A 24,691-nucleotide genomic window follows, 5' to 3' on the forward strand; every position below is an offset into this window, starting at 1 on the left:
GAAACTGAATGGTGAGTGATGAATAATGAGTGATGAGTGACGAATAAACTGTCGTAAGCGGCATACTATCCAAAGATTAGCGAAAACTCATAAAAACAATCACAACTCGGGAAAATATAAAGTGCTTTACAAAACACGTGCACAAAAGTACCACATACACTATCTGACCAATCCTGTCTGGACACCTATTAGTGGATGTTAATATGGGCTGGGTAAAACCTTCACCCTTATAACTGCTTGAGCTCTGACTGGGACACTTTCAGTCAGGTGTCTGAAAGTCAGTCGAAGAATGGCAGCGCATTCCTCCTCCTGTTGTTGTTGTAGTCTTCAATATAGAGACTGGTTTGATGTAGCTCTCAATGCTACTCTATCCTGTGCAAGCCTCTTCATCTCCGAATAACCACTGCAACCTACATCCCTCTGAATCTGCTTAGTGTATTCATCTCTTGGTCTCCCTATACGATTTTTACCCTCCACGCTTCCCTCCAATACTAAATTGGTGATCCATTGATACCTCAACACGTGTCGTACCAACCGCTTCCTTCTCCTAGTCAAGTTGTGTCACAAATTCTTCTCCACAATTCTATTCAGTTCATCCTCATTAGTTACATGAACTACCCATCTAATCTTCAGCATTCTTCTGTAGCACCGCATTTCGAAAGCTTCTATTCTCTTCTTGTCTAAACTAGTAATCGTCCATGTTTCGCTTCCATACATGGCCACTCTCCATACAAATACTTTCAGAGGAGACTTCTTGACGCTTAAATCTATACTCGATGTTAACAAATTTCTCTCCTTCAAAAACTCTTTCCTTTCCATAGCCAGTCTACTTTTCATATCCTCCCCACTTCGACAGTCATCAGTTACTTTGCTTCCCAAATAGCAAAAGTCATTTACTACTTTAAGTGTCTCATTTCCTAATCTAATTCCCTCAGCATCACCTGATTTAATTCTACTACATTCCATTATCCTCGTTTTGCTTTTGTTGATGTTCATCTTATATCCTTTCAAGAGTCTGTCCATTCCCTTCAGCTGCTTTTCCAGGTCCTTTTCTGTCTCTGCCAGAATTACAATGTCGTCGGCAAACTTCAAAGTTTTTATTTCTTCTCCATGGATTTTAATTCCTACTCCAAATTTTACTTTTGTTTCCTTTACTGCTTGCTCAATACACAGATTGAATAACATCTCAGATAGGCTACAACCCTGTCTCACTCCCTTCTCAACCACTGCTTCCCTTTCGTGCCCCTCGACTCTTGTAACTGTCATCTGGTTTCTGTAAAAATTGTAAATAGTCTTTTACTCCTTGTATTTTACCCCTGCCACCTTCAAAATTTGTAAGAGAATATTCCAGTCAACACTGTCAAAAGCTTTCTCGAAGTCTGCAAATGCTATAAACGTAGATTTGCCTTTCCTTAACCTATCCTCCAAGAAAAGTCACAGGGTCAGTATTGCCTTGCGTGTTCCAACATTTCTACGGAATCCAAACTAATTTCCGAGGTCGGCTTCTACCAGCTTTTCCGTTCGTCTGTAAAGGATTCGTGTTAGTATTTTGCAACCGTGACTTATTAAACTGATAATTCGGCAATTTTCACACCTGCCAGCGCCTGCTTTCTTTGATTTGGGATTGGAAGTATATTCTTCTTGAAGTCTGAGTGTATTTCGCCTGTCTCATACATCTTGCTCACCAGATGGAATAGTTTTGTCATGGCTGGCTTTCCCAAGGCTATCAATAGTTGTAATGGAATGTTGTCTACTCCTGGGGCCTTGTTTCGACTTAGGTCTTCTACCTAAAGAGCCAAAACCAAGAAGGTAGTAATGGTGGACGCTGGGGTCTAGAGTGAAGTCGACGTTCTGACTCAACCCCAAAGGTGTTCCATTTGGTTCGGGTCTGGACTATTGGCAGGCCAGTCAATTACAGAACTGTTATTGTTCACAAACCATTCCCTCATAGATGTTTGTTTATGACAGGGTGCACTGTCATGTTGATTAAACAGTCATCATCTCCGAATTGTTCCTCTACTGTATGCAGTACACAGTGCTGAAAATATGTTCACAACCGTTCGCATTTAGCGTTTCCTTAAGAGCCGTAAGGAATCACATCCTAACCACGAAATACACCCCAGTACCACAACACCACCCGCCGAGTACTTCACTGTTGGCAGGAAACGTTCTCCAAGCATTCGCCAGATCCAAACCCTTCCATCAGATTGCCATATGGTATAGCGTGTTCCAACACTCCGAATCACTGGTTTCCAATCATCTAGTGTCCACTGGCGTTTCTCTTTTACACCACCTCAAGCATTGCTCTGCATTGACTACAGAATGTGTGGCTTAGGAGGAGCTGTTCGTACACGATTTTTAAACTCCATATGCACAGTCATTGTGCTGACGACTTCTGGCACCACTTTGGAACTCACGAGTATTTCCTTCTGCTGATTTCATACTATTTATTACAACTACCCTCTGCAGTGATCGATGGTCCTTCACATAAAGAAGCTTCTGTGAGGGAGTGGTTTGTGGACAATAACAGTTCTAAAACTGACTGGCCTGCCAATAGTGATGTCCCGTGACATCTAGTGGTAAATTCCGTATTATATCTGGGTGTCCGGATACTTTTGATCAGATGGTGTAGGTATCACAACACCGTAATACACTTTCGTCGTCTATTGGTAAATTCCGCATGACATAGGGCTGTCCAGATGCTTTTGATCAGATAGTGTACGTACTGGCAACATCGTAATACACTTGCGTCAATGGTAATTGTGAGGCAACTATATGTTGAGCGTAGGGCAGCAACTGGTGTTAAGACAGAGAAGGAAGTCAGATGAAATCGCTAGACGTTCAATATTTTCAGGGCATCATATACTGGATAATGGATGCTGAATGACCAGCGGCACAATTAGGGAAGGTCAAATTATTACAAAAATGATCAAGTGCGAAAAGGATCAAAAAAAATGGTTCAAATGGCTCTGAGCACTATGGGACTTAACATCTGTGGTCATCAGTCCCCTAGAACTTAGAACTACTTAAACCTAACTAACCTAAGGACATCACACACATCCATGCCCGAGGCAGGATTCGAACCTGCGACCGTAGCAGTCCCGCGGTTCCGGACTGAGCGCCTAGAACCGCTGGACCACCACGGCCGGCTGCGAAAAGGATCGTCGTTACTTTGTACACTGGGACAGCAATTTACAAAGACCGGCTTAGTCTCACATGGTTCAGGCTAGGACACGTAAGGCCTGCGACGCTCGCCGATGATCCAAATTTCCTGTTACGCACTTGAAAGTATTGTGATGCCTGGCGAGGCTTTTTCTAAGCAGGACTGTTCAAATATTTTCTCATAAAATCCTTCAACGAGACAACTATGAAAACATTGTCTGCTAACGTTCTTTTCTCTTTCCTGGCTATACTCGCGACCAGGGTCATATTTACCCACACGTCTTCACGGATGCACGGCTATGGTGGTCTAGCTGGTCGGGCTCAACACTCCGGTCGAGACCTCGGGTCCAATCCCTGAGAGGGGCGGGAATTTTTCCTCGTTCTAGTCCCTCCAGGACGGCCCAAGTTCTCTCAGCCCGCTGTCAAATGAGTACCAGGGTATAAGGGGCCAGCTCGATGGGCCTGCCATCCCCGATCTCCCTAGTGCTGCGGCGAAGCTACAGTCAAGCAAATAGCCTACGCTCAGTATTGTGCCAGAGGCTTTTATCTACACTGCAGCATGGAGACTCGCACCACAAAGGGACCCGCAACACAAAAGTTTAAAGTAAAATGTCTCTGTTTTAATACCGTTCGGCAGACCCCTTTGTAATCTCAAAAGACGTAGACGTAATTAACTCAGAATTCACCACTCAAACCCCGTCTTCTCTCCCTTTAAATTCCCAGTGGCACCTGTTCAAACCCCTGACATTTCACTTAGCAAAATCACTTATTCTTTTAAAAGAATTGTTAAACGAATTTTGGCAATTTAATTTATATTCGATTCCGCGAAAAGCCGAATCTTACTTCATTGGAACGTGGACCGTAACAATTTTTACTCCCCGTCATAGGACGAAGATTCTTGAGATTTTAAAGTTGGGGAAAACTGTTTTCAAATGATTCTTTCCGAGATATTGCGAGAAGCATACTAGATGTCTTAAGATCCATATTTGACGAGACAGCGTACTGACACCTTACGTCACAGATATGTCACACGACGACCGTGAGTTTAGTATCCAACAGTGGTTGGAATTTGCCTCCCAGGCTGACAAGGGCACCATCAGACCGGTTAATCACGGATTTCGATGAATCTTAGGTATGTTGTAGAGGAACCTGTCCTGAATATTTGGCAGGCGGCTTTTCATGGGACGGCCCCCTAGTTTCCGAGAGAATCGCTGTTTGAAGTGTCATATGTGCCAGCTTTACCCGTAACGTTAGTAGCGTTTCGAACAAGCGAGCGTAGAACAGTGATTTAGGTTCACAACTGCAACGTGGGCGGTGCATAATTGTCGATCCTGTGATGTTTTTTTTACATGCAGTATAAAATTTTCACGAAACGAATCAGAACGCACTCGACTTTCTGAAGACTAATAGAGAAATCGTTTCGAGGGAAGAGCCCGTAGAAATGCTCTCTTTAATTCTGCATCGATGTAGTGCACTTGCTTTCACAGGAACGGTCAAATCCAAGTTGTTCACATTAAATTTGATCGAACAAAGAAGAATATTTTTGAATTTATATGATTCAAAGGCAGTAGCATTTACTAAATGTGCGTGGTGCTCTACGGATTTCTGTTTGGGTTACTTCTGCGACAAATATCATCCGGAATAATGTTCTAGCACAGCAAGGGATGCAAGCGATAGCGAGTAAAACGATTGTGTAATATATTCTGCACCGAACGGAATACACATTTGAAGAAAGTTTGTTGTTAATGATTGATCCATTAATGAAATTACTACGGCGAAAATGACTGTTTTTTGTATAATTTTACGTGACGTATACACTGATCAGCTCGAACATTATAACTACCGATCTACTATCGACGTAAACCCGCCGCCCTAGGTGGCCGCGCGGTTAGAGGCGCCTAGTCACGAATTGCGCGTCCCCTCTCGCTTAAGGTTCGAATCCTCCGTCTGGCATGTGTGTGTGTGTGTGTGTGTGTGTGTTTGTCCTTAGGATAATTTAGGTTAAGTAGTGTGTAAGCTTGGGGACTGATGACTTTAGCAGTTAAGTCCCATAAGATTTCATACACATTTGAACATTTTGAGTTTTTACCGAGGGCAGATCGTGATGGCACCTGGATTAGTGGTTTTGATGTATATGTTGGATGTTTGCACAATTCCTTTTCATATCATCTCAGATAGACAGGATCCCTGAGCATGTTTTCTTCTGTTTTTGATAACCAGGAATAATGTCCCTGAAGAGTACTCCATAGCCAACACGATATGTGTTGGTCGAGGATGTACACTGATCAGCCAGAAAATTACGATCACCGACCTACTATCGAAAAAAAACCAGTCCAGTTGATAGCAGCGTCGCCTGATGAAGAATGACCGCTAACGAGACACACGGACGGTGGATGTAATATCAGTGAGCGTACTGTCCGTGTGTACAATAGGGAAGGCGCTCAATCTATCTGAGTTTGACAGAGGGCAGATTGTGATTGCCCGAAGGCTCGGTATGAGCGTTTCGGAAACTGCACAACCTCTCGGGTGTTCGAGAAGTGCTGTGTCTTCAACACGTGGCGAAACCAAGGTGAAACCACGTCCAGATGTCGTGGGGTTGTGCTGCCACCCCACATTCCAGACGTCGGACGTCATAGGCTGGGCAGACTGGTAAAACAGGACAGGCAGCGATCTGTGGCGGAACTAACATCAGACTTTAATTCAGAATACAATACAAGCGTGTCCTTGTCACCGAACACACCTAACAATGAACCTCCGACGATCCACGCACGTGCCAATGACGTTGGCACAATGGGTTCTAATGGTTCAAATGGCTCTAAGCACTATGGTACTTAATATCTGAGGTCATCAGTCTCCTAGACTTAGAACTACTTAAACCTAACTAACATAAAGACATTACACACATCCATGCCCGAGGCAGGATTCGAGCCTGCGACCGTAGCAGCAACGAGGTCCTGGACTGAAGCGCCTAGAACAGCTCGGTCACAGCGGCCGGCACGCAATGGGCACTGGACGTTGGCGCAGTGGCAGAGCGTTGTATGGCCTGATGAATCTCAATGCCTTCTTCATCATGCCGATGGGAGTTAGCAAATCCGTCATCTTCCAGGGGAACAGCTCTTTGATACCTGTACTGAGGGATGGAGACATGCTGACGGCGGGTCTGTTATTCTCTGGGGAAAATTCACATGGAGATCCATTGGTCCAGTGGAGCTCGAGCTCATGCAAGGCACCCTGATGGCCAAGGAGTAACGTACACTGACTGCAGACCACATACCCCTCTTCATGACGATCATGCTTCCCAACGGCAGTGGCAGTTTTCAACAAGATAATGCGCCATGTCACAAGGGCTGGGTTGATTTGGTGGAAGAGACCAAACAGCGAGGTCATCAGTCTCATCGGATTAGGGAAGGTCGAACGCGGGATTGAATCGTCGTCCTCCAGAATGCAAGTCCACTGTGCTAACCACTGCCCCACTTCGTCCGGTACGTCACAAGGCAGGAGTTTGTAGTGTTTCGAGGAACACAGTGGTGAGTTCCAATTGATATGCTGGCCCCACAGCTCGCCAGATATGAAAACGATCAAACACATCTGGGATGTGATTGAACGTGGTGTCAGAGCTCATAGCCAGCCTCCTCGCAATTTATGGGAATTAGTTGACTTGTGTATGCTGATGTGGTGCCATCTCCTTTCAGCGACCTACGAAGACCTCATTGCTTCCATGCCATGACACGTTGAAGCTGTTATCTGTGCCAAAGATGGACATACCAGCTATTAGGAAGGTGATCACAGTGTTCTGGGTGATCAGTGTACACTGAGGTGACAAAAGTAATGGGAAAGAGATATGCACTTATAGAGATGGCAGCAGTATCGCGCAAAGAAGGTATAAAAGGGCAGTGCATTGGCGGAGCTGCCTCAGGTAATTCACGTGAAAAGTTTTCCGATGTCGTTACGGCCACACAACTGGATTTAACAGACTTTGAACGCAGAATGGTAGTTGGAGCTAGATGCATGGGACATTCCATTTCGGAAATCATTAGGGAATTCAATATTCTCTGACTGATCCACAGTGTCGAGACGTAACGGCCTTGCCGCAGTGGATACACCGGTTCCCGTGAGATCACCGAAGTTAAGCGCTGTCGGGCGCGGTCGGCACTTGGAAGGGTGGCCATCCAGGCTGCCATGCGCTGTTGCCATTTTTCGGGGTACACTCAGCCTCATGATGCCAATTGAGGAGCTACTCGACCGAATAGTAGCGACTTCGGTCAAGAATACCATCATAACGACCGGGAGAGCGGTGTGCTGATCCCACGCCACCACCTATCCGCATCTTCCACTGAGGATGACACGGCGGTCGGGTGGTCCCAATAGGCCACTCGTGGCCTGAAGACGGAGTGCTTATATGACAGTGTCGAGAGTCTGCCGAGAATACCGAATTTCAAGCATTACCTCTCACCTCGGACATCGCAGTGGCCCACGGCCCTCAAAAATGGCTCAAATGGCTCTGAGCACTATGGGACTCAACTGCTGTGGTCATAAGTCCCCTAGAACTTAGAACTACTTAAACCTAACTAACCTAAGGACATCACACACATCCATGCCCGAGGCAGGATTCGAACCTATGACCGTAGTGGTCGTGCGGTTCCAGACTGTAGCGCCTTTAATCGCTCGGCCACGCCGGCCGGCCCACGGCCCTCAGTTAATGACCGAGAGCAGCAGTATTTTTGTAGTCTATGCTAACAGACAAACAATACTTTATGAAATCACTGCAGAAATCAATGTGGGACGTACAACGAGCGTATCCGCTAAGTCGGTGAAATTTGACGTTAATGGGATATGGCAGCAGACGACCGATGCGAATGCCTTTGCTAACAGCACAAAGTCGCCTGTAGCGCCTCTACTTGGCTCATGACCATATCGGTTGGACCCTAGACGAATGGAAAACCATGACCTGGTCAGATGATTCCCGTTTTCAGTGGTTAAGAGTTGATGCTGGGGTTCGTGTGTGGTGCAGACCCCATGAATCCATGGACACAGGTTGTCAACGAGACACTGTGAAAGCTGGTGGTGGCTCCATAATGGTGTGGGCTGTGTTTACATGGAATAGACTGGCTCCCCTGATCCAGCTGAATCGATCATTGACCGGAAATGGTTATGTTCGGCTATTTGGAGGTCATTTGTAGCCCATATAACGATGGAATTTTTATGGATGACAGTGCTCCATGTCACCGGGTTACAATTGTTTGTGAGAGGTTTGAAGAACATTCTGCACAATTAGACTGAATGATTTAGCCACCCAGATCGGCCGACATGAATCCCATAGAACATTTATGGGAGGATGTAATCGAGAGGTCAGTTCGTGCCCAAAATTCTGCACTGGCAACACTTCCACAATCATGGACGGCTATAGAGGCAGAATGGCTCAATATTTTTGTTGGGGATTTCCAGCGACTTGTTGAGTCCATGCCACATCGAGTTAAAGCACTGAGCTGGGAAAGAGGAGATCCGACACGATATTAGACGGTATCCCATGATTTTTGTCACCTCAGTGAACTATTTCGTGCTATTCTGTACCATGAAAGAAAACGCCACAGGCCGGATTCGAACGCTTACCGCCAGTGTGGTAGCCGTGAACCTCAACCACTGCACGTCGAAACATGACTAACATTACAGATACAGCTGATACGTGTACATTGATCTTCTCGGAAATTAGGGGCCGTCACATAAAACCTGCTAGTCGGTTACTCAGGGTAGGTCACTCTACAACATACCTAAGACTCATGGGAATCCGTGATTGAAAGGTCCGCTGATCAGTTTCTGCGTATCGATTTGGAGGACAAGTCAGAGATACTGGTTTAAGCCATCGGCACATGGGACGAGGCAGCTAACGTTGATATGCTCGCACATAGGATATCCAATGTCACGAGACACAGCACTGTCAGTACACGGGACGATATAGTCAATGTGATTTTTCGTTCTCAGCGCTCTGCAGTGGCAGTTGTCGGTTTTTTTTCTTTTTTTTTTTTTTTGACTCGAAACAACACAGTTTGTTAACGATAATGGACATACGTAAAATTCCTTCGTTAGATCTATTGAAACGCACATTTCCTCCCTTGTCCATATGCTTGTCATGTTGTTCTGTGTGTGTGTGTGTGTGTGTGTGTGTGTGTGTATGTGTGTGTGTGTGTGTGTGTGTGGTATACATAAATAAAAACATCAATATCTGTGCACAAGTCAGTGAGTTCATCAAATCGAACAAACTGGCACCTGACAGAGAACATGCTTACATTTACATAACATACAGTACTACAGAAATTGTTCCTATTAATTTCGCATCAAAGTCCCACAATCTTTTAGAAAACGCGAAGGTGGACAAAAAATTTAGATGGAGCAGGACATGAAGCCCCTACCGACTTAACCTGTGCTCCGTAACATGGTGCCTGAACCTACTATGCTAGGCTATAGCTTCGGCAGTTAGATTTCATGTTATAGTCTTTTATAAATTTTAATCGCCGAAATGTTATTAATTTACATTTAACTATAACAAATCCTAACAAGAAAGACATGTTTTCCTGAATATTCAGTGAATCGTTGCCTTAAAACGGGGTACTCTCTTAACACGCTAGCTATGACGCGATAATAACTAAGAAAGAAAATTTTTTAACCACCAATATGACGTTTCCCGACGTTTTATTACAGCAGATCGTACAGATCGTACCAACAACGATTCGTTCTCGAGATATTCAGTTTGTTAGTGCTTAAGGAGCAGCATACATTCACGTAAGGTGTAACATAAAACCCGCCGAATATGGGCTTCTATCGAACACGACAAATGCAATATGGCGTTTTGCTTTCTGCAGGCCTCAAGCTTTCTGCATCTTGCTTCCTATTGGTTCTATTTTACGTGACACGTCGCCGAAATATCGCAAAAAAAAAAAAAAAAAGGCTCTGAGCACTATGGGACTTAACATCTGAGGTCATCAGTCCCCTAGAACTTAGAACTACTTAAACCTAATTAACCTAAGGACATCACACACATCGATTCCCGAGGCAGGATCCGAACTTGCGACCGTAGCGGTCGCCCGGTCCAGACTGTAGCGCCTAGAACCGCTCGGCCACTCCGGCCGGCAAATATAGCAGAATTTATTTTGTGTGTCACGTGACGAAATAGCTAATAAACGTGAAACAGTAGGAAGTGACGTTACAAAACTCGTAGAGCTAGAGCGCAACGTCAACGTTAGCCAACTCGTCCCGTGAGCCGACGGCTTCAATAGTTTAGTCACAGCTGGCTCGGAGGGCGCGGCCGCCGGAGGCATGTCACGTGGGCCCCCCACCGACGTGACAGTGCTAGTAAATACTGCGGCCCGCGCATGTCCTGCAGTTCTTCCTACTCTGTGAAGCCTTTTGTATGCGCCATTTAGTACCAGAACGATTTACCTTGCCTTGATTCTGATTGCTTCCTGGACTGTGTTATTTACGACGGATCTCGCTACCCACGAGACCTTGCCTCTGGCTAACCGTTCACTTCGTGAACTCTTCTGCTACTGACCACAATGACCACCTGTTTGTTCCAGCGATCTCCGCTTCACCGCCAGTCATAGTGGTCATAAACTGTGTTTTACTTGCCCAAAGAAGGACAGTAAAGTGATCGTTTTAGTGGGAAATTCGAAAGTCATATAAGTAAACACGTATTATTTTAAAAATACGGCGGAGGTTCGAGTCCTCCCTCGGGCATGGGTGTGTGTGTTTATCCTCAGGATAATTTAGGTTCAGTAGTGTGTAAGCTTAGGGACTGATGACCTTAGCAGTTAAGTCCCATAAGATTTCACACTCATCTGAAAATTTTAAAAATATAATTACATTATTTGGTGAAATGCCCTCTTAGGATCACGCTACAATTCAAAAAATGTTCAAATGTGTGTGAAATCTTATGGGACTTAACTGCTAAGGTCATCAGTCCCTAAGCTTACACACTACTTAACCACCGAGCGAGGTGGCGCAGTGGTTAGACACTGGACTCGCATTCGGGAGGACGACGGTTCAATCCCGCGTCCGACCATCCTGATTTAGGTTTTCCGTGATTTCCCTAAATCGCTCCATGCAAATGCCGGGGTGGTTCCTTTCAAAGGGCACGGCCGACTTCCTTCCCCGTCCTTCCCTAAACTGATGAGTCCGATGACCTCGCTGTCTGGTCTCCTTCCCCAAACAACCCCCCAACTACTTAACCTAAATTATCCTAAGGGCAAACACACACACCCATGCCCGAGGGAGGACTCGAACCTCCGCCGGGACTAGCCGCACAGTCCATTACTGCAGCGCCTTAGACCGATCGGCCGCTACAATTCATTTTGTCCTCTTTCTCTGGAGTTTCCTCTGTTTCCAGCACTCTTTTGCACGGTTCCTATACTGTTGGTTTTGTTCTTCCGTCAATATTCTTCCAGTCTTTGTAGCTATTCTTCAGACTTTGAACCCTTTCAGACTTTGTATTCTGTTTCGAAACATGTCCCGTTCTCACATGACGGCTTCCAAGGTGTTGGACTTTTCAAGGTCTTTCTGAGTTTCTTCAATCCATGCCGTAGTAGTCTTTTTGTTCAAGAGAGAGTCAAATATTTGTTTGGATACTATATTTTTGTCCATTATGTACAGGTTTCCTAGAAATATCAACCTCCTCCTCGTTGTCTCCAAGATACTCTCACATGCTGGTAGACCTCTTTGTTGTTGCAAAGCTCCAGCTGGCCTTAGTCTGGACTGCACCCATGATTTTTCGTAGGATTCTCCTTTCCAGAATCTTTAACTTCTCTGGCCTGTAGTTCATCAAGAGGCATTCACTGGCGCACAAACATTCTGTTTTAACCACTGTATTGTAGTGTCTTAGTTTGGCGTTCCAGGAGATGTACTTTTCGTTGTAAAAATTTTTAGTCAGCCCATGTGCCTTCTCCATTTAATAAATTAAGGAGATAAAAAATGAAAGAATTTTCCTTTATTGTAAGAAATATTTTTGCTGTACCAAGTTAAACTATGCCAACGGCCTTCCCGCAGTGGTAACAACGGTTCCCGTCAGATCACCGAAGTTAAGAGCTGTCGGGCTGGGCTAGCACTTGGATGGGTGACCATCCGGTCTGCCGAGCGCTGTTGGCAAGCGGGGTGCACTCAGCCCTTGTGAGGTACACTGAGAAGCTACTTGATTGAAAGTAGCGGCTCCGGTCTCGTAAAACTGACATACGCCGGGAGAGCGGTGTGCTGACCACATGCCCCTTCATATCCGCATCCAGTGACGCCTCTGGGTGACGCATTCATGTAACAGTCAACCACTTACGTATGTTATGGCAGTTAAATCTTGTGTGTGTGTGTGTGTGTGTGTGTGTGTGTGTGTGTGTGTGTATGTATGCATGTATGAGTGTGTGTACGTGCGTGTGTGTCTGTGTGTGTGTGTGTTTATGTGTCTGTGCGCGCGTGTGTGCGCGCGCTCTAGTCGTTTGTACGGAATGAGCGCAGTAGTAGACAGGTCGACATGGAGACATCACAGAACTGCATACAGGACCTATCGTGTCTGCATGTGTCCATGACTCCACCGTGAACAATGTTTCCCGATGTTTTCATGTATCAAGGCACGCTGCCCAACGTGTCTACAAGGAATGGTACGCAGCTTGTCGACTTGTAACGCAGAATAAGAACAGTGATCGTAAAAAGATCCTAGCCGATGGAGACCAGTGACGAGTTTCACGCCTTGTTAACAGCGGGGTTGAATAGCGACAGGAACTGCAGCTGTCAGTGAAAGCATAACCATCTCAACTAGTTTCAGAGCGAATATTGCGACGCAAACTCCAAAAAGATGGACGTTTGGGTTAGAGTACCTCGCAAGACCCATTGCTTACAGCGGCACACAAAGCTGTACGTGTTCAATAGGCCAAGCGACACAGAAGCTGAACAGTAACTGACTGCAGGTGTGTATGGTAATAGGACGATTCGCGATTCTGCCCCGTTTCAAACGGTGCAAGGCGTTGAGTGCAGCGAAGGCCCAGATTTAGAGCAGGTAAATACTCAGATACATGTAATATGCCCCCATGATCCTTTGCTTTGAAATGAAATAGTTCTTACTCCAATTGGATTTGGCATCACAAAATACAAGTTATTGTAGTAATGTAACTATAAACTTTTAACGTTTATTTGTCTCCACGACTATCATGTGTGATACACTCTTTCCATTACCTAATGATTCTTTAATGGATCTACGTTTTTGTCCAGCAATTTGCAACATCAGGAAATAGGAAAATGAGTCTCAGTCTCAGTAGCACGAGAAACAACATTTTTCAACGATAAAACTTTTCATAAAACTACTCTCTGAACTATTGAAAAGAAAGAAACCTAATTCTGACCATTCTCTTCAGAACGGCGACATTACAGTAAAACTGTTACGCCGCAAGCCGGCCGCTGTGACCGAGCGGTTCTAGGTGCTTCAGTCCGGAACCGCGCTGCTGCTTCGGTCGCAGGTTCGAATCCTACCCCGGGCATGGGTGTGTGTGATGTCCTTAGGTTAGTTAGGTTTAAGTAGTTCTAAGTTTCGGCGACTGATGACCTCAGATGTTAAGTCCCATAGTGCTTAGAGCCATTTCAATCGCTGCTATTACACATATGTATACAGTCCTCGTCAGTCAGGGTTCCATAACGGATAGGAGTGATAAAGGAAAGAGAGAAGATTCAAAGAAGGGCAGCACGTTCAGCTACATGTTTATTTAGCAAACTAGAAAGCATCATGGAGATACTCAGCCAGCTCCAGTGGCAGACGCTGCAAGAGAGTTGTTCTGCATCTCGGTGTGATCTACAGTAGAAGTACCGAGCGTTTACGTTCCTAGAAGAGCCAACGAATATATTTCTTCCTCCTCCGACTATTTGGCAAAAATACCATGCAGATAAAATCAGAGAGATTCGAGCCCACAAAGGGGCTGGAACAGAAAAAGAGAGAAGCGACACTGGTACACAAAATACCCTCCGCCACACATCGTAAGGTGGCTTTCGGAGTGCAGACGTACATATAGGTATGAAACTGATCGACTACGTATTTCCATAAATGTAAATGTCATTACAGGGCTGAAATATATGTTTAGAGGTTATTGGATGTGTCCTTAAGAGAAAAGCAAAACGTCGATTAGTCCACGGTTCGAGTGTAACCGCAATGCTCTGAAGAAATGAGTTAGAAATTTTGGATCACAGGGTCGTCAACAGTGAGTGTATCGTTAGTGTAAAGTCGGAAAGCGAAGCCCATTGTCACTTCAGAATACTTATTTCCCATTCCTCAAATTCTCAAATATCTCACGCTAGCCAAGCATTCTATAGGGTTTATATCGTATTTTATTCCAAATGTTGGGGCAACGGCGTTACCGCAGTGGATATACCGGTTCCCGTGAGATCACCGAAGTTAAGCGTTGTTGGGCGTGGCCAGCACTTGGATGGGTGACCATCCAGCCGCCATGCGCTGTTGCCATTTTTCGGGGTGCACTCAGTCTCGTGATGCCAATTGAGGAGCTACTCGACCGAATAGTAGCGGCTTCGGTCATACCGACCGGGAGAGCGGTATGCTGAACCCACGCCCTTCCTATCCGCAACCTCCCCTGAGGATGACACGGCGGCCGGATGGTCCCGGTAGGCCACTCGTGGACTGACGACGGAGTGCTTTTATTCCAAATGTTTCCGCAGCTCATATTCACGATAAATATTATGACGTGGACTGTGTCACTTGAAAACCATAGAATACGTACTTGGATGGGTGACCATCCAGCCGCCATGCGCTGTTGCCATTTTTCGGGGTGCACTCAGTCTCGTGATGCCAATTGAGGAGCTACTCGACCGAATAGTAGCGGCTTCGGTCATACCGACCGGGAGAGCGGTATGCTGAACCCACGCCCCTCCTATCCGCAACCTCCCCTGAGGATGACACGGCGGCCGGATGGTCCCGGTAGGCCACTCGTGGACTGACGACGGAGTGCTTTTATTCCAAATGTTTCCGCAGCTCATATTCACGATAAATATTATGACGTGGACTGTGTCACTTGAAAACCATAGAATACGTACTTGGATGGGTGACCATCCAGCCGCCATGCGCTGTTGCCATTTTTCGGGGTGCACTCAGTCTCGTGATGCCAATTGAGGAGCTACTCGACCGAATAGTAGCGGCTTCGGTCATACCGACCGGGAGAGCGGTATGCTGAACCCACGCCCCTCCTATCCGCAACCTCCCCTGAGGATGACACGGCGGCCGGATGGTCCCGGTAGGCCACTCGTGGACTGACGACGGAGTGCTTTTATTCCAAATGTTTCCACAGCTCATATTCACGATAAATATTATGACGTGGACTGTGTCACTTGAAAACCATAGAATACGTATTTCTTATATATGAAAAAAAAAAAAAAACTGCCTGACAAAGGACAGAAGCATCCAGAAGACACAGTCATATATGAATGGAAATTCGTACACGTACATACCATCATTAGCGGATATATAAATGATTAAGAGTTGCAATTATCTGTAACAGATAGAATGAATGGTCGTCAGAGTGTATTGTATTTGTTCGTGTTTAGTGTTGTTGCGATGCGTGGTATGGTTTACAATGGTTGTGAACACCGCAGATTTTGAGTGGTCATTGGGAAGGACACTGGTGTGAGACAGCATTATCAGAATACGACAGAGTTTGAAAGAGGCCTCATTGTGGGTCTCCATTTGGCTGCCTTTTCGAATCGTGCAGTGTCCAGATTTGTAGGGCATTCGGATGTGACAGCGGCCTCATGTTCGACTGGATGGGAACGTGAGGGTAGGTATAGTCGTCTTCAAGGTTTCGGTCTACCACGTCTGACCACTACAAGGGAGGATCACCATATTGTGAACCAAGCACGCTGTAGTCACATCTGGGCGGGCTGCCCGAGAGCGAGTGATGGACTCCGTGAAACATTCTTTATCACCCCGCAGCGTTGGACGGAGACTAGCTGCAGCTGGACTAGGGAATGACCGTCTCATGCATAGGCAGCCATTCACACCACAATATAAACGGCTGAATCTGGAGTGGTGCTGCGACCCGGAAGCATGGACTGCTGATGAATGGTTTCGCACTATGTTCAGCATTGAAGAGAAGTTCTACACTACCCCGGATGACCATTGCCGGCGAGTAAGGCGGAGACCGGCGAGAGACTGCATTTTCCAGTGTTTTAAAGAGGCATTCCATAAATAATTATGATTACTTTCTCTTGTGCAATGAATACTTCTTGCCTAAGTGAGAAGTTACCCCAATATACTATCCCATAAAACGTCGGTGAATGAGAATTTGCAAAACATGAGACTTACGCTCATCTGTATCGAAAGAGTTGGCAATTATTAGTATGTCACAAGAAGAAGAACGTAAACGTTATACCAGGTCTATTATATGATTATTCCAGTTTAAGTTTTCACCAATATGCACACCTAAGAACTTAGAAATTTCTACCTCGCTAATTATTTATTGTTGCTATAATAGGTTATTAGAAGGGAGGATACTTTTGACAGTACAAAACTGGATGAGCTGATTTTTTTTTTCAAAGTTTAAAGTTAGCTCATCTTCGCAAAACCAAGTCAGTAACCTCACAAAAAATCATTTACTATTTTCTCTATTTACTATTTTCTCTTTGCTTGGTTTCGTAACAATGCTCCTATTATTTGCAAACAGGATTAATTCTGCCCCCTGGCCAAAAACACGTAGATTGTTCATTAACATAAAACATGATTAATAATAGGCCAGTGATGGAACCTTGTGGGACTCTCATTGTAACTTTTCCCCTTGCAGACGATGTGGTGTCCCTCTTTGTATTACTCCAACAGCCTAGACAATCTTTCTGCTTTCTGTTTCTCAAATAAGAACAACGTGTTGAACTTCGTATTTAATAAAAACTTAACCTCTGTAAAAGAACATTATGTTTGACACAACCAAATGTTTTGACACGTCACAAAAGATTCCAACTGGCGATATTTTATCATTTAAAGATTTTATTATGAGCTCAGTAAATGTATTAACAGCTGACTCAGGAGAGTGCCCCTTTTGAAATACAAATTGCGATTGCTGAAGTATCCCATTATTACACAGGTGGGTGACAACCCTGGTGCTCATTACCTTGTTAGAAAATTTAGAAAATAGTCTAAGGAGTGACTCTGTGTAGTCACCCTTCTTAACGAGAGGCTTAATAATCGTGCATTTTAATCTATCTGGGGAAAATCCTTGAACTAATGATAAATTAAGTGACTGAGAACATTACATGTTATTGGTCCACAACATGTTAGTGTCTTATTGGAGATATTATCCACCCCATATGGACTTTTACATTTTAGAGTCAAGATGATCTTCCTAATTTCAAATGAGGATGTGAGATTAATTTTTATTTAATTAATGTCTCCTGTATTGTTTCTTTAGTGTAAGTTTTTGGTTTCTCTTCTGAAGTATTTGCACCATTTTCTCATCTATTTAAATTTTTTAAAAAAAATCTGATACACAATAACTGTCTTTCACAATGCTCCCACTCTTCAAAGGAAATAGTGGAAATTTCTATGGCTGATTTATGTGTGTCTGTTTTAACATTACTCCATACTGATTTCATTTCACTGTCTGATTTATTAATTTGGGACACGATGTCGATAGTTTTGGACTTTTTTTACAACTTTTCCTAATATGTTGCAGTACTGCTAATGATATGAAAGTATTTCTAAATTGTTGCTTATTTTGGCTATTTTGTACATGTTCCTTTTTCGTTGTGAAGGTACTCTCATACATTTGGAGTTTACTTCCCATTATTGTATTTAATTACCATTTTAGAATAAACTGCTCTCAAAAATTAATAAAATCTCATTAATAAATATTGAATTTAGACCATTACGCTAAATGGAGCTGAGTCAAGTATTCTGACCAATTGTGCATCGTGATATGACAATCCGTTTACCACAGGGTAGGTTTGTTTAACTTCCGCTTGTTGTATGAATACATAATCTACAAGGGTACTACTATCTTCAGCTATCCGGGTAGGTAAATTTATGAATGATTTCTTCACGATTTCGCCATGAAAATTACTTTAACATCACCGGTAACTGAGCAACCCTTCTTTCTGTCTGACAGGGAGCACAATAAACAACCAAAGTTGTTTGTGAAAAATTTCCCAGCTACCCAGTGGAAACTGTATACTATACAAATCACAAATATTACTTTAACGCACAAACAGTAGACAGAAGGTCGAACGACAGCTGATTAATAATTGATCTTCTCTGTAACTTAACGCTCGATAACTGAATGTGCTACTGTTGCGTGGGACAAACTTCGACTTGCAACAGACAATGCTCCAAATCAGCTTGAGGCAAGAACCAGAACTGTGAAGGTAGCAAGTGGAATGCAATGCAGGTCACGACAAAAAATCAGGGATTCACCCTCAGTTAAATTCCTCTGAAAGGAATGGCGACGACCAAAGAAATCTACTGCTGTTGAGCGCTATGCTAATTGACTAAATTCATTTACACTAGCTACAAATTTCTGATCTTTTTTAGCAAATGCCACAACAGTCACTGATGACATATACTAATGACTATGTCACCACTCATAAAAACTTTTCAGCGACTTGTTTTAGTGGGGCAGGCGAGCTGTGCACATTACATAAGTTCAACGTGAAAGGAAGATTAGGGTTTAACGTACTATTGGCAGCGAGGTCATGAGAGACAGAGCACGAAGCTCGGACTAAGGAAGGAAACTGGCAGTGTCCATTTCAAAGGAACCATCCGGGCATTTGCCTTAAGCGATTTAGGGAAATCTTGGTCAACTTAACTCTGAATTTCCGGACGGGGATTTGAACCGCTTAGAATTCGAATGTACATAAACAGCTACCGCACATTCATACCCTGGAAACCACTGCTAAATGCATGGCAGAGGCTACTTATTATTGTACCACTTGCTACGGTTTCTGTCCGTTACATTCGCGTATGGAGCACGGCAAGAATCATAGCTTAAATACCGTATGCTTTGCTGTAAGTAGCCTAACATTGTATTTGAGATCCCAGAGGGAGCGATCCGTAAGTGGTTGTAATATATTCCTAGATTCTTCACTTAATGCTGGGTTTTGAAACTTTATAGGTAGACTTTCGCGGTATAGTTGGCGTCTTCAAACGTTTACCTGTTAACGTTTTGCAGCATCCGAGTAACGTTCTCCCATGAGTTAAACAAATCTGTGACCATTCATGCTGCCCTTCTCTGTATATGTTCAACATCCTCTGTTAGACCTATTTGGTACGGATCCCCAAGCACTTGAAGAATATTCTAGGACGGTTCGTACGTATAATTTATGAGCAATCTCCTTTGTAGGCTTATTTCATTTTCACGACTGAGTGTTTGATATCGTAGTCGTCGTATACTACATTTTTTTCGTCTCATAAAGTGTACAATCCACCATTGTCCTCTCTAAAGTGAGTGGACAATCGTTGCATCAATTTGAAATCTTATCAATATCTGACAAATTATTTGTGCAGCTATTTTCGAACAGATAGATAAATTAGTTATAGATAACTGAGTCATTTGGGAAAAGCGTTAGATCGCTATTTTATTGTCTACCAGATCATTTATGTACATGAACAGCAAGTGTCCCAGTGCACTTCCCTGTCAATTATTCTAAGTCCAAGATAACACACAGAGTCCTCCCTGCCAACAAATTCTCTAGTCACAAATTTAGTTTGATTTCGCAGTATCCTACCACTGCGACATTTCGCTCAATACGTCCCACGTACCTCTTGAAACATTTTCGCAGGAATAATGAATAATGACACTGCAGGAGATAATTACACTGCAATGGCGATGTCTGTTTTGTAGCCTATGTGATTCCTAAGTCAAATGGTACAGTTCACTCGCAAATCTTACAAAATAAAGTGTTAGTTCAATATTTCCGTTAATTTTTTATGTGTGTTTGTGACGATCTCAACTAAAGTAACAGACTTCGTGCAACTGGCCTCTAGCTTTGGTGTGCATTGAGTTTCGTGTTTACACGTTGTTTGAGACATTGGACTATCTCACACAGTGTTATCAAAATTTTTCTGTTTTATCTAGAATTTAAAGGACGCATGGAGAATAAAGCTGTGCATGATTATGAATTTTGAAGTACGTAGTTCGAACACGTACTAAGCAGGTTTCTGCGGGTATGTAGAAAATGCGGAGACGAATCTCTCACGATCATAGATGATTCCGTGAATGACGTCACATACAGTACCGTAATTGTTGTATCTGGGATCCTTACTAGGCAGGTTCAGTAAAGACAACATATTAGATTCAGCGAAGGGCTTCATATTTCATTACGGGATTATTTTCTCAGTGCGAGAGCATCACTGACATACTCATCCACCTTCGGCAACCGTTTTACAAGAAAGGCAGAACGTTGCGTTATAGCCTTACTGTCAAAATACTGAAAGCGCAAGTTCCTTCCACATACATATCCCAAGCCGCTTAACCGTTTTACATAAAATGACGGATATGTTTCCCATTTACAGCTATACGAGCATTGACCAAGGACTCATAACGATCAATTTGTGTTGTACTTATGTGTCTTTGAATGCCGACCTCTCGGAAGGTTACGCCACTCTCCAATGAATTTTGTGCCAGTGAGGAAATAAATTAATTATGTGTTTTCTACTCTAGGTAGATGCTTGAGTCGCCTAATACTAGATGGTTCATCAATATTGTGTTGACATTAGGGTGATTTACCTGAAGTATAATGAAATCATTATCTGCAGATCAGGTTAGGTATGAGGACCACCGCAATTAATTCACAATATACTACTTGTAAAACATTATTTCACGTAGTAGAACAATTACTAACGTATAGGTTATTTTTTGGTGTATAATGTTATATGCTAATGGAGAACTGGTCGAAATTCTACTAATTTATGGTCGAACTAAAAATAATCCATTAACAGCTGCAGAACAGCTATCAGATCGGATCATGCGTAGACGCCAACCAGTTCGTCTTGCCTATCGAAAGACTATGCAGGACTAAAAGCTGTGCTCCGATAAAACGTATGCCAAGGGATAATGTTACCACCTAAGCAATAAAAGCATGGTTCTTCATTTTAATGTAATAAATATGCACTACAGGTATCGTCAAGTACAAAAAATTGTTGCGTTCAGCTGAAGAGGGTCGTTAAGCGTATCATTTATAGGCTTGAATATCAATCGTTGCATACTTGACCACATGACGAGTTATACGGCTTCAATACCAATTGGAAGAATGTCTAAAGATAGGCGTTTGTCGACAGCTAGGTCATTAGAGAGGAGCAGAAACTTGGATCATGGCAGGATGCAAAGGAAATAGACTGTGTAGATTTCAAAGAAACCTAAACATGCATGGCCGGACGGAGATTTGAACCGCTGGCGCCCAGAATGACTGTGTAGTATCTCGCAACATCGATTAGTGTACTGTCAATTAGTTTACTAACAATACAATAATTTTATGGAGAAAGTATTGTTTAATGATGAAATCATATTCAATATTAACAGGAAAATAAATTTGAGAAACGCGAATTTTTGGTACGCGTAAAATTCATTCCGACTTCGTCAGGTATTCAGCAACGACTGTGGAATGTCAGTTTGACGTGAGGTGTTGTTGGTTAACACCTGATAGTCCCTTATTTCGTTGATGGTTCCTTGAAATGAGGTAAGTGTAGTAATTTCGTATAATGACAATAATTTCGTGTAGCTCAACGGCTGATTGTAAGTCTTTCAGTTGGACTCCACTCCGTCGACGTTGATGTCTGTAATTTATTCGATTTATCCACACTGGGTAAGGGGACCTACGGTTTAACGTGGAATCCGAACTAAGAGTGCAGTTCCAGGCGTCTCTTCACATCGTTGAGAGGTGAAGGCTAGATGAAAGAGAGAATAAAAGTTTCCGCAGTCAAACAGGTATTCGATCCCGCAACCTGTCGGTTTCTAGGCACGCACTTCACCACTTTTTCCTCCTCTATCTGTTTGTCCGGCCTCTTTCTGCCGCTGGGAGATCGGTGTTATGCGGACATTGCATGACATCTTCTTGAAGTCTAAAGATTATAACCTTGCTCACTTTTTTTTTAAATTTATTACAGAAGATGGTCAGCCCCCTGATCAAACGCGCTGTTACCTCGCCGGTACCTCATAGTCCAACTGGGATTCAATCGCAGTTCCTTTCGGTTTCGAGACATCTGCTTTACCTCTTAGATTAAAACGCCCGACTACCACTAGACCACCAGGCCTGACAATAATTTTCGGATAAATGTTCCTTTCTGTATGCGATAGATTATATTGTTTCAGTTTGATGGATAAGTCCCTACAGTCGCGCTATTCATCTGTGTCCTCGGTGGCTCAGATGGATACAGTGTCTGCCATGTAAGCAGGAGATCCCGGGTTCGAGTTCCGGTCGGGGCACACATTTTCAGCTGTCCCCATCGAGGTATATCAACAACACCTATCGGCAGCTGAGGGTTTCAATTAATTATCATTTATTCTAGTGAAGCTGCAATGTCATCAATAGTATCTTTCGAGAACAGTCCACTATCTTCATATATACAGTTAAAGGCTAACCAGCCATTGACCTTCGTCTGTGCGAATGCGCACAGGTTGCCCGAACTCTTGCGGGAATCGTCACCTTAGTGTGCGCGAGTAATGAGTGTATGGGCAAATATCTATTAGGTACATTACGTATGTAGATTGTGGACAGTTGGAAATGTGGGTTTCACGGGAGGCGTGCAAGGGATAAGTCCCTGCAGTCGCGCTATTCATCTGTGTCCTCGGTGGCTCAGATGGATAGAGCGTCTGCCATGTAAGCAGGAGATCCCGGGTTCGAGTTCCGGTCGGGGCACACATTTTCAGCTGTCCCCATCCAGGTATAGCAACAACACCTGTAGGCAGCTGAGGGTTTCAATTAATTATCATTTACAACTGATAATGTTGTTGGGTCAACATGGGAACATGTAGGGGTCATCTGCTGCAGTGTTCCACGTTTAACAAAGTTCCCTGATCGGTGTGCTCTGAAACACTTGTACCAGCACCATCATTGTACTCCATTGATCACTGCCTATTCTGCTTCACGAAGTGGGAAGCCTCCGATGTCCATGTTCTGTGATGAGATGTAGATGAAAAACACCTTGTCGCCCACTCATAGTTTCACCAACGTTCAACCACTGCTCATGACAGTAGCACATGAGCCGGCCGAAGTGGCCGTGCGGTTAAAGGTGCTGCAGTCTGGAACCGCAAGACCGCTACGGTCGCAGGTTCGAATCCTGCCTCGGGCATGGATGTTTGTGATGTCCTTAGGTTAGTTAGGTTTAACTAGTTCTAAGTTCTAGGGGACTGATGACCTCAGCAGTTGAGTCCCATAGTGCTCAGAGCCATCAGTAGCACATGAACAGACGACTGGCTTCAGTTTTCTGAGATGCTCGTTCCTAGACATGAGGCAATAACAAAATGTTCTTTACAATTCCACTTCGTCAGTGGATTTCCACATTTGCAGTCTTATCATCGCTAAAATGATTACACATACATCTGTTTCACTTACATACTTTTCTTACAGTGTCACCTGCCTGCATCACCACTAAATGGCATTCAGTCATGTAGGGGGCACTGGCCACAATGTCTTGGCTCATTATAGTAGGTCGACTTGAGATGGCAGAAAGGAGCCATTGTGGTTGGATGCGCCTATGACCACACAGTGAATGAAGTTGAAGATTGATTGGTGTATTTACCTAAACTGTCCAACGTGTCTACACTGATCAGCCAAAACATTATGACCACTGACCTACTGTCGATATAAACCCATCCAGGCGATAGCAGTGTCACCTGTTGAGGAATGACTGCTTGTTAGACACTCACACTGTGCATGCAGTATCAGTGAGTATACTATCTGTGTGTAGAATTGGGAAGATGAGCGACCTATCTGAGTTTCACAGAGGGAAGATTGTGATGGCCCAGAGGCTCAGCATGAGCATTTTGGACACTGCACAAATTGTCGGGTGGTCGAGGAGTGCTGTGGTGAGCGTCTTCAACACATGGCGAAACCAAGGTGAAACAACGTCAAGATGTCGTCGGGTTAAGTGGCCACCCCTCATTACAGATATCGGACGTCATAGGATGGGCAGACCGGTAAAACAGGACAGGCAGTGAACTGTGACGGAACTAACATCAGACTTTAACTCTGAGTAGAGTACAATTGTGTCTTAACAGACAGAACACTGAACACTCGTAACAATGAGCCTCTGCAGCCGACGATCCGTTCATGTGCCAACGCCAACACCATGACATTAGCAACAACGACTGAAGTGGGCACATGACCATCAGCACGGGTTGTTGGCACATTGTCAGAGCATTGCATGGTCTGAAGAATTTCGATACCTTCTTCATCGTGCCGATGGGAGGCCACGAATCCGTCGTCTTCCAGGAGAGCAGCTTCTTGATCCCTGTCCTGTGGGACAGAGACAAGCTAGTGGCCGCCCTATTATGCACTGGGGAACATTCACATGGGCATC

At 44.1% G+C, this 24,691-nt stretch overlaps 1 protein-coding gene and 2 pseudogenes across 1 annotated transcript in view; 2 read left to right on the forward strand and 1 right to left on the reverse strand.

The window, feature by feature from the left end:
• The window catches only part of LOC126470785 (uncharacterized), a 742,455-nt gene that overhangs the window by 61,172 nt on the left and 656,592 nt on the right, over window positions 1-24,691 (reverse strand). The window lies entirely within an intron of this gene.
• On the forward strand, window positions 12,180-12,297 carry LOC126472096 (5S ribosomal RNA; annotated as a pseudogene).
• On the forward strand, window positions 14,525-14,641 carry LOC126472174 (5S ribosomal RNA; annotated as a pseudogene).

Source organism: Schistocerca serialis, chromosome 3, assembly GCF_023864345.2.
Source record: "Schistocerca serialis cubense isolate TAMUIC-IGC-003099 chromosome 3, iqSchSeri2.2, whole genome shotgun sequence".
Lineage (NCBI taxonomy): Eukaryota > Metazoa > Arthropoda > Insecta > Orthoptera > Acrididae > Schistocerca > Schistocerca serialis.